Source organism: Myodes glareolus, chromosome 18 (genome assembly GCF_982192425.1).
Source record: "Myodes glareolus chromosome 18, mMyoGla1.1, whole genome shotgun sequence".
NCBI lineage: Eukaryota > Metazoa > Chordata > Mammalia > Rodentia > Cricetidae > Myodes > Myodes glareolus.
Genome location: NC_142043.1, coordinates 49,531,502 through 49,547,196, shown reverse-complemented (window position 1 = coordinate 49,547,196; position 15,695 = coordinate 49,531,502). Strand labels below are relative to the sequence as shown.

The 15,695-nt window shown below is 41.3% G+C and overlaps 1 protein-coding gene across 1 annotated transcript in view; it reads right to left on the bottom strand.

Annotated features, from left to right (window-relative positions):
• The window catches only part of Ctnna3 (catenin alpha 3), a 1,405,098-nt gene extending 1,391,114 nt beyond the window's left edge, over positions 1 to 13,984 (bottom strand). The window contains exon 1 of the mRNA XM_048451587.3: positions 13,797 to 13,984. The gene's annotated coding sequence lies outside the window, so the exon portion shown is untranslated. The remainder of the gene's footprint in view (positions 1 to 13,796) is intronic.
• Positions 13,985 to 15,695: the final 1,711 nt, after the last annotated feature.

The window sequence follows — 15,695 nt, the reverse complement described above, 5'->3', positions numbered from 1 at the left end:
ATACACACACAATAAATAAACAAATAAATGTAATTTTATTTTTAAAAATAATGTAAAATAAACTTTCTTTGGCTAGGGAGATGGCTCACTAGATATAAGCACTTGCCATAAAACCCTGGCAACTTGTGTCTAACCCCAAGTTCAGATAAAGGCGAAAACAAAGAACCAACTCCATGAAGTTGTCCCCTACCCCCACACCAACGCCATGGCACACACACACACACACACACACACACACACACACACACAAAATAATAAATAAATGTTAGCACTTATAGGGCTGGGGAGCTGGCTCAGTGGGTAAAGGGCTTGCTGGTCAAGCATGAGGAGCCACATTTGCACCCCAGCACCCACATAAAGCCAGCCATGGCAGAATGCACACAACCCCAGCACTGTGAATGACAGATATGCAAGAATCTGTGGGGCTTGCTGGCCAGTCAGCCTCACAGAAACGGTGAGTTCCAGGCTCGGTGACAGACCCTGTCTCCAAAAGATAAAGTTGAAAAGGGCGACTGAGGGTGACATATAGCTGTCAACATCTGGCTTCTACATGCACCCTCATAACCCCACACCCTCAAGAGCACACATGCACACACACACACACACATGCACGCACACATGCAACACACACACACACACACACACTGAAATGAGTAGATAATAAGAAAATAAACTTGCTACTATCAAGCTTGTTGAGAAAGGAAGATGTCTTGGTCTTCACGCCCTTCTCTGAAGACTTCTAGACCCTCTACAAGCTTCCTGTGGTCTTCCCAGTGCTGATGAGCCCTGCTGTGGAAAACACTAGAAGGGACAACCTTGGTGAACCAGAAAGGACCCCATCATACCCTCCGAGACACAAGAGGATGAAGATCTCATTGAAGATTTACAAACATGAGGAACGTATTTCCTTACTATGTGGTTCACAGATAGAACACAAAATGCCCACTTAACTTTGATTTCATGTGAACAATAAATAAGTTTCTAGCCTAAGTTATGTCCTGTGTAATATTTGAGACATAATCTTACTAAAAATAAAATACTTGTTATCTTCTTCAGTTTCTAATTAACTTTGTTTATCATACTTTCATTTTTTAAAATCTGTCTACTTTCCTATTGGTTTCAGGAATGGTACAAACTGGGGTGAAGTAGAAACAAAACTCTGTTGTGTCTGCACATAGCAGCCATGGGAGCCACCTGTATACCTCACACCCTGTCAGAGACTTGAGGATGGCATAGAGAACCAAACGGGCAACTCGCACCCCTGAATGCATAGGAACTGCTTTCTAGAGAGCCAGTGGAGTCTGTTTTCAGGCCACCTCCTGGCAGCCATCACTGAGAACCTTAGTCAGAAGACTGCAGTTTCTAGAAATAAAACACAGTCAAGCTTGCCTTGAACTCACCATGTGGTTGATATATTAGACCCTAGGATGTGAGGGCCTAGTTGGTAAAATCAGACACAAAAATGACGTGGGCAGAAACATGAATTTCTAGGATTCGTATACAATTTAAATCAGTTAAGGTTTCTAGGAATAAACTTACATCCGAAAAATGACCAAGTAACAAGGATAGGAAAAAAGTCCCAGTGGATATAGGTCTTCTGGGCCCAGAAATGTGATAAAGATGCTTGCCCTCTACTTCAAGAATTGAGACAGCCACATGCCTTTAATCCCAGCACTTGGGAGGCAGAGACAGGAGGATCTCTGTGAGTTCAAGAACAGCCAGGGCTACACAAAAAAGCCCTGTCTTGAAAAGTGGATAATAATAATAATAATAATAGCAATAATAACAACAACAACCTGGTTTAATACCCAGAAACTACATTATAGAAGGAGAGAACCAACTACAATAAATTGTTCTCAACGAGCAGGCAGTAGCATGCACACACACGCGCGTGCACACACACACACACACACACACACACACACACACACACTGAAAAACATGAATAATGTTAAGAAAAAGGTTTACATACACAGACACATACACACACATGCACATATACTGGAAAAAATAAATAACATTAAGAAAAAGGTTTTAATAGAAGAAAATTCCCTTTGGTCCACAACACCAGTTACTCAGGAGACTGAGGCAGGAGGATTACTAATTCAAGGCCTGCCTGGGATACAGGGTGAGTTCAAGGTCTGGGTAACGTAGTAAGGATCTATCTCAAAAACAAATATTAAATAATTTTTAGAATAGATTAAATAATAACCCTAATAAAGACTTAAATATCCAAGAATTCAACATAACCCAAAGGATAATTAAGTAGTTTAAGTCTGAACTCTAAGGAATTATTCCTTTGTACTTTCTTCCACCTCTCTCCCAGCAATTTTATCACTCGGAGAACAAAAGGAGCGAAGAATGAAGCTGCCACCCTGAACCGGAGCCTTCACAACAATGAGGAATATACTGTGGGAGTGGAAGTGACGGAGACCTTAGGGAAATTGAACAGATCACCTTGGAGTTCATTACAGCCAAGAAGGGAAACATAGTGCAAAGTAAGATGAGTATCTCGGGTAGCTTAGCCGTTCACAGGAGATACAAGGCTATCTCAGAGCCAAGACTCTAGAGTTAAAGGTAGGTCAAGGAGGAAAATCACTGTTGCAAACACAAATGAGGAAGAAATGAGGGAGACCACACATGAATAACTCACTGTGGTGTGCAGGAGCTTTCTAAGGAACTCGATGTTTTAAGGACACACAATGAGAGAAGACTTGTGAACAATGCCCAGCACAGAATCTCTTAGGTTGTGTTTGAGGATGAGGGATAAGAAACTAGACGTCCTCCTACCACAGAAGCAGAGTTCACAATGTTAACAGAGGTAGGGAGGAAGAAAAGTGACAAATACTTTACTTTGTTTTTTTCCTGTCTACCAAAGAGTATGCTCTTTAAGATGAATAGATCATACTAACAGTCTGGGGAGAGGTAGTAAAGTAAGTGATATTTGGGGTTGAACAGATGTCCCATTGGTTAAGGGCAATGGCTACTCTCGCAGAGTACCTGAGTTTCAGCCCCGGCACCCACATGGCAGCGTACAACCAATCCATGACTAGTTCCCAAAGATCCAGCACTCTCTTCTAGTCTCTGTGAGCACCAGACATGTATGTGGTATCCTTACATACATTCAGATAAAACACTCATATACATAAAATAATAAACATAAGAGTAATAATAGAAAATAAATGTTTTAAAAGAAATCATACTCGTTGAAAAATTGTTTACTTCAGAGTGTACTGTATTAAAGCAAGCTTTCTCTAACTGATTCTTTGGACTAGATAATTCTTTGCTGTGGTGGCTGTTCATAGCGTGGTAGGAGCTTTGAAAGCATCCCTTACCTCTAATCATGAGACACTAGTAGTACCCGTTCCCCAGTTATGAAAATCAAAATATCTCCAGATACTGCCAAATACTCCATGAGGAGCAAAGCATCATGGGTTGAGAATGACTGTGTACACGGCTATGGAAATGTATATGTCTTACCAAAGAGTTCTCGTTGGCCTTTCTGGGTAATATGGAAAATGGAAGTTGGTAAGAGGTTCAAAATGAGGGAAAAAAATTAGAATCAGAGAGAGAGTCAGAAAATAAGTATCTGAAAAATTAAAACTAGAGAGTTTTATATTGATCTCTAGAAACGTATCAAAATACAATTATAGTCAGTAGAGTAATGGTTAAAGGTTCTTGTCACCAAGCATGGCAACCTGAGGCCAATCCCTGGGACCCACATGGTAGAAAGAATACAATGACTCCCAAACCTGTCCTCGGATTTCTTCACGTGGGCTGTAGCATTCACACATGAACACACACACACACACACACACACACACACACACACACCTGCTCACACCTATGCAAAATAAATGAATGCAATAAAAAATTAAGTAAATTTGTATGAGGCTCTATAGGGTGATATATTAACATTGTTTTACAATTATACCAGAAATTTGTGTCGGTTACACTGTCGGTGGGGTTCAGGGGACTGAGGGGCAAAAATCAGGTCAGGAAGGAAAGTCACTTTTAGGATAGACTCTTCGTGACAGATATTATAGTGTGCTCACTTAATACTCTTCCAATCCCGGCTTTGCTTTGCTTATCCACACTGAAGCTCGATAGGAAAGGAGAAGGAGGGGCAGGTATTAAGTCGGTAAATCTGAAGCATCTACTACAAAAGGTATACGGTTTTAAAAAGTAAATAAATAAACAGACTCGGTGAAAGGGAAGTCAGATTTCACCTGCTCATCACAGCTTGCGTGTGACTTTATATCACAGGTCCAACTCAAAGGCCCAGAATGGTGAAGCCGGAAGCTCTGCCTGCACGTGCCGGTGTTGCAGCTAGGTGCTGTTGCTGGTCTGCTGTCTTGCACTGTTTCTCCTTCTGTCCTGGAGGACATTCTGAGTGCCTCATGTAACTTATCAAATACTTTTTGCTTAAGTAGGCTTCTTTTTTCCTTTTTTTTTTTCTGTTTTTATTGTGCTTTACATTTTTTTCATTCCCCTCCCTTCCTTCTCTCTCCTTCTACCCTCTCCTGTGACCTCCATGCTCCTAATTTACTCAGGAAATCTGGTCTTTTTCTCCTTCCTATGTAGATCCATGTATGTCTCTCTTACGATTCTCTTTGTTGTCTCGGTTCTCTGGGGTTGTGGATTGTAGGCTGGTTTCCCTTTGCTTTATGTCTAAAAGCCACTTATGAGTGAGTACATATTATATCTGTCTTTCTGAGTCTGGGTTACCTCACTCAATATGATTTTTTCTAGATCCATCCATTTGCCTGCAAATTCCAACATGTCAATATTTTTTTACTGAGTAGTACTCCATTGTGTAACTGTGCCACATTTTCTTTTTCCATTCTTCGGTTGCTAACTCTTTCTCATGGCACCGCCTAGACAGTCAGCTGTGTAAAGATGAGGATGAGTGTCTCATTCTCTGCCACTGGCTATGGAGACCCTTAGAAGTGAACGATGAACAAAAACTTCACATGCTCTATGAGAAGCAGATGGCCACAGAAGTAGCTGTGCTCCACTCTAAGTGGAGAATAGAAGGGTTATGTGGTTCAGATCCAGGGTGAGGATGACAAACAAGGTCTCCCAATGGAGAAAGGCATTTTTATCCCTGGCAAAGTGCGTAAGAGACATTCTTGTTCTAGACCAAGGGGAACTGGAGAGAGAAAGGACAGATTTGTTTGTGTATGCATTGTGGACGCCAATCTGAGTGTTCTCAACTCGATTATTAGAGAGAGAGAGAGAGAGAGAGAGAGAGAGAGAGAGAGAGAGAGAGAGAATATTCCTGACTGAGAGACACTACTGCGCCTCATCAATGGGACCCTCAAGAGATGGCAGAATCAGGCTTTTCCATCTCTCTAAAGATGATGCCCACCAATTCGTTGTCAGAAAGCCTTAAAGAAGGTAAGAAGCCCGGGACCAAAGTACCCAAGATGCAGCGTCTTGTTACTCCATGTGTCCTGCAACACAAATGCAGACGTATTACTCTGAAGAAGCAATGCACTAAGAAAAACACAGAAGGAGGCTGCAGAATGTACTAAAACTTTTGGCCAAGAAAATGAAGGAAGTCAAAGAAAAACACCAGGAGCAGATTGCAAAGAGACATAGGATGTCCTCGCTGAGAACTTCTAAGTCAGAGTTCAGTCAAAAATAAGTCTCTAAGAGTAACAAATAAATAACCAGACCTAGAGAGAGAGAGAGAGAGAGATCTTGCTACCCATCCAGAGGACCAGAGTTTGATTCCAAACATCCACATTGTGAAGCTCATGGCCACTAGTAACTCCACCTCCAGGGGGGTCTGACAGACCTTCTGGTTTCACAGAAACACACATACACACACACATATACACAAACATACATACACTCATACACATGAACACACATTACACACACACACAGACACACACACACAAAAGAATCTTTTTTAAAAAAGTATGAAAGCCAGGCAGAAGCAGTATGTGTCTTTAGTCCCAGCATCTGGGAGGCAGAGGCAGGCAGATTTCTGCGTTCAGGACCAACCTGTTCTGCAGAGTGAGCCCCAGGATATCAGAGCTATTACGAAGGGAAACTCTGTCTCGAAAAAAAAACAAAAAAAGTATGAAATGAGGTTGTTTTAAAAATGATTGGCCAGGTGGTGGTGGCGCACACCTTTAATCCCAGCACTCAGAAGGTAGAGTTAGGCAGATCTCTGTGAATCTGAGGACAGCTTGGTCTACAAAGTGAGTCTCAGGACAATCAGAGCTAAATAGTGAAACCTTGTCTTGAAAAAACAAAAACAAAAACATAAAAAATAAAAATATGATCGAGTCAGGCACATGGTTGAAAAATTTTGTAACACTAGCTCTCAGAAGGCTGAAGCAGCAGAATTGCTGCCAGCTACATAGTGAGATCTGATCTCCAAAAGTAGTAGCAAGAATGAATGGAGGGGAAAAAGACATCAATATTAATAGAAGAAAGAGAAAAGGTTGAGTTGTGAGCTCCAATATAAAGTTCCTTTATGATAAGGATAGTGTTTTGAGGGATTGGAGAGATGGCTCAGCAGTTAAGAGCACTGGCTCCTCTTCCAGAGGACCTGGGTTTAATTCCCAGCACCTACATGGCAGCTCACAACTGTCCGTGACTCCAGTTCCAGGGGATCTGACACATAGACATAGACATACATGCAGGCAAAATAGCAATGTAGATAAAATGCAAATAAATAAATTTTTAAAAAATAACATTTTGAATTAGCAAGGAAAAGAGTGATTTTTTTTTTCAAAGACGGAACACAAGGTATTAAGTAAAGAAACAATTAAACTGGACAGGGGGAGTTAAGCTGATTTCCAGCCTTATTCCTTTACCTAAGTTCAATTCCAGAACAATGTTTATGTTCTGAAAGCAAAGCTAGTATACTTACTGCTAAAGCAAACCCTTTCTAAGCAAAACGTAAGATACAGAAGCCATAGCAGAAGTCTAACGGAGCTGGGGAGGTGGCCAGACTCGTGGTCAAAAACATTCGCTGCTCTTGCAGAGGACCTGGGTCTGATCTCAGCACCTCCACGGAGGCTCCCAACCATTTGTCATCCCAGTTCCAGGGATCCCAATGTCCTCTTCCAAGGCCCACTGACACCAAGCACTCACATAGCGGACATGCATACATGTAAACAAAACACACATCAGCTAAAATTAATATTTTTTTTAAAAAATTAAATTCTTGACAACGATAATATTTTACTTTCTGCATAACTTTTAAAAAATGAAAATCAGAAACGTGAACAACTACTTATGCGTAAATCAGACACAAAATAATCTAATTTGGTTTGTTATGGTAGAATATATTTCAGGCCTCAATAAAAAAACTCAGGCAAAATTTCTTGATGGCAATTTATATAATAAGAAATACAACAGGCCAATAAGCACATAGAAGTTTTTCAGCAGGAAATTCAGCATGGACAGTTAGGCGGTGCTGCTTCTAAATAAAGTAATTACTGTTTATAGCAGGAATTCTGGCTCAGCCATTCAGGGGCCCTCCAACAGACTGTGACAGATGTCTGAGTCTTGTTTACACAGAGTTACCACAAATTTATCAGTACCAAATGTGGTGGGGCTCACCTTTAGTTCCAGCACTCAAGAGGCAGAGGCAGGCAGCTCTCTGAGTTCAAATTCAGCCTGGTCTACGTAGAGAGTTCCAAGCTAGTCAGGGCTACATAGTGTCCCAAGAAAAACTGCAGTTAAATCACAATGTACAGATAATGTCAGCCTTCTCTGCCAATAAAACATGTGGTAAGAATCCATGATACCCTCATAAACTGTGTCAAGTTATCACAATCAAAAATACAGAACAACGCCCACGTTGAGGAAATGATACAGGGAGATGCTTGGAATGGGATGAAAGTGCATGCGGCTCGAGCTCCCAAAAGTGTCAGGGAAAACTGTCAGTAAAACCGAAACTGGTTAACTATTTGATAGGAACCAAGTCTCTGAAGTCACCACATAAACTTCCAACAGAGAGCACATCCACCATGTTCCACAGAGCACTGAAGAATTAGCAGTTCGGCATCTAAAACCTGCACAGCCAGAAACAATTAACTCCTAATGCCATGTCAGCTTCAAATTTAAAAACACAGATCATTTTTATTTTGCGACAGTGGGGAAGCGTTTCCCTTAAAATGTGTTTTAGGGACCAGCTGGATGACTCTGTATATAAAGGCACATGACATACAAGCTTGGGCATCTGAGTTCAATCCTTGGTTCTGTCTGCCTCTGACTCTGCCTCTGCCTCCAAGTGCTGGGATCAAAAACAGAGAAAACTAACTCTGCCTAATTATCCTCCCACCTCTATGCATGCACTGGGGCATTCACATGCCACTCCACACATACAATCATAATAATAATTTAATATATACACATGTTTTATCCCAGGAAGAACATGAAATTATTCAACATCACTCATAATTAACAAAAAGTAAATCAAAACAAAAACTATTATCTTCAGAGCCTCAGGTAGCCCAGAATAGCTTCAAACTGACCATACAGAGAGATTAACCTTGAACTCCTAGGTGCTTCTACCTCCCACTTGAAGTGGGGGGGGGGACTGTTTCTGTGTGCACAAGTGCACACGTGGGTATGGTGCGTGGAGACCAGAGGTCAGCACTGGGTGGCTTTCTTGAGGAACCGTTCACCTTGGTTTCTGAGACAGAATCTCTCACTGACTAGGCATGGACAGTGAGTCCCAGTGACTTACCTGCCTCTTCCTCTCCAGCTCTGGGATTACAAGCGCACACCACCAGTCAGGTTTCTACATGGGTGCTAGGGCTCAAACTCAGTTCCTCATACTTCTGGTAAGCACGTTATCAACTGAGCCATCCCTCCACCCCAACTTCATTTTTTTTTTTTTGAAACAGGGTCTTACTCTGTTTGAAACACATTATTTAAAAGCACAAGCCAGCCTCAAACTCCTGAAAATCCTCCTGTCTAAGCTTGGACATGAACCTTTTGTTTGTAGACAGGGTCCCACTATGTAGTTCTGGCTGTCCTAGAACTCACTTTGTAGACCAGGCTGGCCTCGAACTTACAGAGATCCGCTTGCCTCTGCCTCCCTATCTTGGTACTAAAGGTACGTGCACCATACCTGCAATTTTTATAAGCTTTAAAAATGAGACTTCTGCTTCCATGAATTTATCCAAAAATATACCCACAAAAACATATCAAGATATATGAACATTAAGAATTGCAACATAAAACACACAAGAAATACCAGAAGAAGCTGCAAATATATCCATTAATTCTGGTTTGTCCTTCATAAGAAATACAAAGAAGCCATCTGCAAGATGGAGGTCTACATGAGTTACCACACATATCTACACAAACGGGGAGGGGCACCACATCAAACACATGAGTACACACAGCATTATGTCCTTTTTTTCTTTTTTCTTCTTTTTTTTTTTTTTTTTTTGGTTTTTCAAGACAGGGTTTCTCTGTAGCTTTGGAGCCTGTCCTGGAACTAGCTCTTGTAGACCAGGCTGGCTTCGAACTCACAGAGATCTGCCTGCCTCTGCCTCCCTAATGCTGGGATTAAAGGCGTGCGCCACCACCACCCGGCTGTCCTTTTTTCTTTACCTAAATATTGTAGTCTTACAAATTAACTGGGGGGGGGGGTACACACAGGACGGCAAGCAGGGATGTTACATAGACGAACAAAAGAATCAAGTACAGATCACTTGGTTCTTAAAACTATGCTTCCTTTGTTATCCCTTACTGGGGAAAACAGAAACTACAAAGCCTGGTAGAAAAGTAAGTCAGTCAGAGAATGGAGCAGCTAAGAACTCTGGCTGCTCTTGCAGAGGACCTGAGTTCAGTTCCCGGCATCCACATGGCAACTTTACAACCGGCTGTAACTCTAGTGCCAATAGAGTTGATGCCCTCTTCTGGCCTCCACGGGCACTGCATGCATGTGGTGTGCACATTCATACACTTGAACTAAAAATCAATCTTTTAAGAAAAATTGTTAATCCTATAAATTTCAGCGAAGCCACTTTATAATCTTCAACCCTAAACTAGGGCATACCTGGCTGGGGTAAGTCTCAGAATAGATTTTATTTCTGAATCGTCTCTCTCACACACACACATGGAATCACCATGAAGGCGGGATCTTTGTTTCAATAACAATAATCTATAGCATTTAAAATAAGTTCTAAGTGAGTATTAGAGTAGCCCCCCGTTCCTTTAATAACCTTAATAATCTTGCCTATCAGCCACTCTGTGGGCTTCTCAATGAGGTGCGTCAGGGACTCTGTACTGGCATCCATCTATTATGTAATAACTGCATGCCTTCATCCCAGCACTCTGCCTTGACATATGTTGGTAGGGGAGATCAATGCTCGGTTTAACTTAAGCAATGCTATTCCAGGTGAGTTCTGCAAGGAGTTCTCACGAAACCGTAAATCATTAACTGCTTCATTCATCCGCAGAGTCCTGCTACGAAATGCTTCCAGTACAGCCGATTTACACTTTGGCACAAGCTATTTATGTCCTCGCTGGGACCAGCAACAAATTGAGAGCAGCAGATCATACTTTGAATAGCATGAAACTAAAGGAGAGCTGAAACACTCACGCCCTAGTGTGGGAGAGGCGTTCTTTACATTAAACATTGCTCTGCCTATATCAAATCAATTTTCCCACTGACAGGAGAGACCGGAAGTACACAGGGGTTAAGAAAATTAAAGGGAGGATGGGAGATGGCTCAGTGGGTAAAGGCACCTGCCACCCAGCCAGACAAGCTGAGGTACAGTGAAAGGAGAGAACTAACTCCCCGGAGTTACCCTTCACCCTTCATACATGCATCATGGCATATGCACACACACAAAAAAAAAAATGGCACCTACACACCCCCCCTCCAAAAAATTAACTTTTAAAAAGCAAGAAATGAAAGACAAGGAAAGGAAAAGAGGTGCCAAGGCAACAATTTTGCACACAGGAATTTGAAGTCACGTCTTTGCCCCTAAAGTTAGCTATGGTTACAGATTGCCGCCCAAGTTCCAGGCAGCAGCCATAGAGTTATGAGGCATGGTTAAGTCCGTGAAAGTCAGTAACAGTGGGTATCAGGCCTTAGTTTCAGAAATTCTGTAGTCCCAATTGTCTGTCATTTCCCTTAGATTAACCACGTGGACAAACTCAGAGTTTCCATCTCACAGCACAATGTCACTTAAAATCCAATATACAATCAAGAATCGGGGGAAAAAACACAAGGTTTTGAAGCTCTAGACTAACATTTCCATGAACCAATGATCCACAAATAAATACTATGTGGGCCACAAATAAATACTATGTGTGTTCATTTACAAATAAATACTATGTTTAAGTCTTTGCTACAAGATACATAGTATCTCTTCAGGCAAGCCTTGGCTGCCTACTTCTCTTCTTAAAGAGGAATCTTTCCTATTCCAAATAAAAGAGAAACATGCAAACCAAAATCCACAGGGACTAAGGAACTGCTGCCCGTCCATGGTTAAGGGGCCCCGCCACATACCACCCAAAAATGATAGGTCATGGTTGAAAGTTCTTTTTAAAAAGAGGCAACGTATGTCTTTTAAGAATTCACAACTTGTCAGGCAGTGATGGCACGTGCCTTTAATCCCAGCACTTGGGAGGCAGAGGCAGGCGAATCTCTGTGAGTTCCAGGCCAGCCTGGTCTACAAGAGCTAGCTTCAGGACAGCTGGGGCTGTTACACAGAGAAACCCTATCTTGAAAAACCAAAATAAATCAATAAATAAATAAATAAATAAATAAATCATGACTCTACACCTCATCTCCCATCAAATAACACTAGAATCTCTGCCCCCATCCAAGCTGATTTCTCTGTACAAGCCACCACCTCTGACACTTCTACCATCATTCCTTCAATCTGCAATCACACTTCAGTTCAACAATTTAAAAACCTGATCCCTTCTTTCCCAGCTCCTACCAATTGATGCCTTATTCCCTGCCTTTACTCCTTTTTCTTCCAATTCTGCAGCCTATAGATTTGCTCCAAATAATTGTGATTTTTCCCAGTTTACTGCCTCTTCCTGGTCTTGCGATTTATTTCTCACAGCTGGATTATAAATGTCTATAAATCGGCATTATGCATACACGGTTTTCGAGCAGGGTTTGCAAAGGTTATTGCTCTACAGTCAACGTGACACATTCATCGATGACAATCATATTGGTTTCAAGAAGAGCAGAAGTTCTTTCAACCCCATATGCAGCTTTGTCGATGTGTATAAATTGGAATTCTGTAAGTAGAAGCAATTCTGTCCTTACACATACTTAGTATGTTGTTAGCCATATGCCTGATATCCGTGTTTACACATCATAAACACTTAATAAATGTTTTATTTGGCTGACAAGAAATTTTATAATGCTTTAAAAGAGAAACGATAAAAACACATCTTAAAAATCACAAGCTTCACCTTCGAGTGTAACATTCTGCATTCCAACAACTCCATACTTAGGAACGGGGATTAAGAAAATTATCTTGAATATAAATACATGACATAAATACACATAAAAATATGCAAAAGCCGTTTTCCATAGCACCTGGATATCCAGCGATGATTAACAAAATTATATGCACCGAAAGGCTGTGATACAACACAATTGCAGCTATACAAACACGGATTATTATATGTAAATATGAACACTAAACATGTGCTACTCTAAAAAGTCCCAATCTTTCACTCAAATAGTAAGGAACATTCAAACTGCCCATAGGTTGTAGCAAATGTAAATGAGTATGTCTGTGCTGTCTGTATTTTAGGTTCCCTCCTACAACACTGTTGAGGTGATCTCTTTATAATGAACACTGAAATCTTGATAGAGTAGCCAAACATCCCATTCAGATGTGGCTGTGATAATTCACAGCTTCAAATCCTAAGTACTCTTTCTACATTGATCTTTCATTCCAGCTGAATGAACTAGCCACAAACCCAGAACCAAAGCTCATTGGAATCCCTGTTTTTCCTACTTATGTGTCTTAAGTAACTGATCTCAGGTCTCATCAGACGTGTTGAAAGTCTTTCTTAGTGGCATAGATCTGCGATTCAAAACCTCTGCAGTCAATGAAGCTCCTGTTGCCTGTCCTGGATTTGCTCTTTCCTTTTGAACTCACTTCTTCCAGTCCTGTTCTAGACTTAGGTGACAGCAACTGCTTCCAGTTACTCAGACCTTCTCTCTGTATAGACGCTACATCTCAAGTAAACGAAAGCACCCTACACTGCGATTTCCCCGTGACTAGAAATGCCAAACAGCTCTGAGATCATACCTCAACCTCCCAATATGACTGCCAATTACATAAGCAATATATGACCACATTAAATGCAGAAACGGATGCACTTTGCCACTACCTCCTTCAAAACACCTTCCATTTACTCTGAAGAAACTTTTGGTTGAAAGCAAGCCCCTTCAAACAGTTTCAACTTTACTTCCTTTTCCCCAGCCCCATGCCAAAGCACAGGCATCCAGGCCATATCTTATCTTTCCCTACAGAGCATCCAACGGCTTTTTATAGCCAGAAACTCTCTGAATGCTAAGCACGACCTTGGCGACCAGCTTTCCCTGGCATAGTCTGAAAGTTATTTTTAACTCTGAAATTAGCATGAAAGCCTACATTTCTCATCGCAGCTAGTCAAAACATCCCCATTTCCTATAATAATGTGATTCTCCTCCATTCAGAAGAAACCCCGCATTATAAGCCCATGACGTATAAAAGAGACTCAGGAACCCAAGGGAGAAACAGGAGGGCACGGACGCCCAGCTCTTCAGTCATAAACTGGACTCTTACCTCTCGCTGCTTCCTATAAAGAAACTGTGCTTTGAGTGTAGCTCTTGAAGGGTTTTCCAGACAGGACTCTGAGGGTAAGGGAAAGCCTCTTGCTAGTCACAGAGCTGCAGAGGACCACACGGACAGACAGTGACGGTGGGGCAGTCACTTTAGCCGAGCCCGCTACTCACCCAGGATGAGAAAGGAAGGGGAGGTTACAAGCCAGGGTGGGTGGTATCTAATCCTGGGCTCACCAGTGACCTCACTGACAACTTGTTACTGAAAATACTTTGTTGAAAAAGGCCAGACACATACTTTCCCTAGAGACCTACATACTTCTTAGGAAACTCTAAATAAGTTAGATTTGACTTTCTATCATCCTTGTACAAAATAAGGAATGTTTCCAATGAAAGCTGGTTAGAGTTACTTAAAGTGAGAAACTGTGAACTGGGAAATCCTCGCCCCATTATTATTTAAAATTCAGGGCCACTGGAGCCCTGGGTCGCATCTGAAATAGCATGTTTCTGTTAAGATTTTACCATTTCACACGCCCTCCTACCGCCTACCATTCTTTCTGCTTCTTGTATGTATGAACGCCCACATAACAGTAGGAAACTAGACAGAAGAGTTATCAAAATCTCTTTAGTAGAACAATCCATCAATTTAAGGCATCAAAAAACAGGTTTATCCTTGAACGTTTTGGTTTTTCTACTTAGGAAGATATCTTTCTGTATTTCCATCCATCTGTAACATGAATTCTTACATGAACATAAGAGTTCATATACATAAACTCTAAGAGTATATATACATAGAGCCTTTTGTTCACAGAACCATATCTTAGCCTTCACCTCAACAATACTGCATCTCACTGCCTAATTCTTCATTATGCCATCACCTGAGCTTGTGTTCTGAGCCTTTAGGACATGCTTCCTCAACTAGTCATGTTTTCTTCCCGTAGTAACACACAAAATGACTTTAATGCTGCTAACTACAACACGAACTATTTGTTGGAGCTCTGGCAGTCCTGTTCTTAAGGGACTGAATTCAAAATAGAAGAAAGCATTTATTTATTGGCTCCACAGACATCTTGGAACAAATATTAGGGAACCAAGAGGGAAGTCAGGATCTGGGGATCATCAAAGAGCATCAGCTATGAAAGGGGGTTCATTTTACATGACTTCCCAGAAAGCCTGCAAAAAAAAAGAGTATTTTTACTGTAGCCTCCTTTAAAAGGTACATAATGGACATTTATCTAAAGAGTCCTAGTTACTAACAAAACGCCCTTCCTGGTTTGTTTTATAGCATCCTTTCTCCCAGGAAGGATCTCAGAGTGGTTTCTTTTCACAGAGAAACAAAGAGTAAGTTTTACATCCCACAATCCATCTTTTCTGGAATAAAGAGATCACTTGACACTTGCAAAGTAGCAGGTTTTGTTTTAGAGTTTTGATAATGAATGTTTTCTAAACCAGGACTACTGAACTGAGCCCAAGATAAGGTACCCAGGTTCTACTGTAAACTTGGCCTGCCTAGCAGGAAAACCACTGCGCCTTCCCTCCCTGCTCTCTAGCCCCCCCACCCCCCGTACTTCTGCAAAATAGATGTGAAAACCCCTAGTCTTTGCTTTTCAGTAGTTGTGTGATTTAAGTTGATAAAACTGGAGAGTTTAAAATTATACTTAACTCCTCAAAGATATAATGTAAACAGAACCGCATTGCAGGGTTTGGTGTTATCAAAAAACAAACAAATAAATAAACAAACAACTAAATACTATTAGTATCTGAAGTGTAATTTTATAGAGCGTTGTGGAGTATTTGGGGGTTTTTGCTGACTTGCTTAGTTTGTTGTTCCAAACAACCAGCCTTGAAGTTGGCTTGACGTTCAGTACTCTCGCCACAAGGGGTCCTCTCTAGCAAGTCAGAC